Below are 1,317 nucleotides of genomic sequence, written 5' to 3' on the forward strand. Positions count from 1 at the left end.
ATGTGGAATGAGGACACTTTATGCTTCGTCTCTAAGCGGCGGCTTGCTCCTCCCTACGGGGAACGGGTATACGCGCACAGCGGCGGCTTACGTTATGGCAGTCATGGATGCCTTACGTTTCCATGAAAAGTGTGTTCCTCCCCTGGTCCACGCTGCTTCGGCAGTCCTGGGTAAGATAGTTAGTTCTAGCTTGCCCTATGTGGAAGAGGACACGTAGACTTACTGTGGTGTGAAGTATAAGGTTCAGTTCTCCCCTGGTCCACGCCGCTTCGGCCGTCCTGGGTAAAATGGATTCATCCAGCTTGCCCTATGTGGAATGAGGACACTTTATGCTTCGTCTCTAAGCGGCGGCTTGCTCCTCCCTACGGGGAACGGGTATACGCGCACAGCGGCGGCTTACGCAAGTTAGTCACCCTCGGCAGTGGATCACTCGGCTCATGGATCGATGAAGACCGCAGCTAACTGCGCGTCATAATGTGAACTGCAGGACACATGAACATTGATAAGTTGAACGCATATTGCACGTCGTGGGAACCTACCATGATGTACAGATGACTGAGCGCTTATATTTGAGAAATGTATCGCATACATTTAACTACGCCGTGACACCCGTCACGAGACGTGCACCATGATGTTAACTAGGGTCGCGACGACCCGCTAGCATTAAAGAACCCGTGGTTTACAATATACTGGCATTGGAATTCGAAGTATTTAGAGCGTCCGTGTTCCCGCGTGAGGCGGAAGTACGAGGAGAAGGCGTGCTTGTGGTGTCTGTGGTGGTGTTTACTGATGTCTAGCTTCAGCTTATTTATTTATTTAAATAGAAGCGAAGATGTCAAAGTAGCGTCGAAGCAGCAGCGGTAGCACAAATGATTCAAGTATGGAAGTTGACCAAAGGAACACAAACAAACTAGCGTATGGGCAATGGAAGGTATCAGTGAGTTAAACCACACGCGGGCTAACAGCCCGTTAACCGAGTCCAACGGTACATATTGGACATTGAAACAAAGTAGTCGCAAGCCAGATGTGACGATAACAACCGCAAGGTACATAAGCCTCAGTTCATGTGTGACAACCCCCTGAATTTAAGCATATTAATAAGGGGAGGAAAAGAAACCAACCGGGATTCCCTGAGTAGCTGCGAGCGAAACGGGAGAAGCTCAGCACGTAGGGGTGGCGGCCTGTCCGTCTATCCGATTCCGTGTACTGGTGCGTCTCACTATCCGTCATCTTAGCGCTTTTCAAGTCCAACTTGAATGTGGCTCAGAACCCATAGAGGGTGATAGGCCCGTAGAACAGCGCCCGTTGGATGATGGA

General features: G+C 50.3%; 1 non-coding gene across 1 annotated transcript; it reads left to right on the forward strand.

The window, feature by feature from the left end:
• Positions 1-410: 410 nt before the first annotated feature.
• Positions 411-565, forward strand: LOC131270394 (5.8S ribosomal RNA). Its single transcript, XR_009179488.1, has one exon. It is a non-coding gene; the product is annotated as a 5.8S ribosomal RNA (ribosomal RNA).
• The last annotated feature ends 752 nt before the right edge of the window (positions 566-1,317 follow it).

The sequence above is a fragment of the Anopheles coustani genome, assembly GCF_943734705.1.
Source record: "Anopheles coustani chromosome X unlocalized genomic scaffold, idAnoCousDA_361_x.2 X_unloc_27, whole genome shotgun sequence".
Taxonomy (NCBI): domain Eukaryota; kingdom Metazoa; phylum Arthropoda; class Insecta; order Diptera; family Culicidae; genus Anopheles; species Anopheles coustani.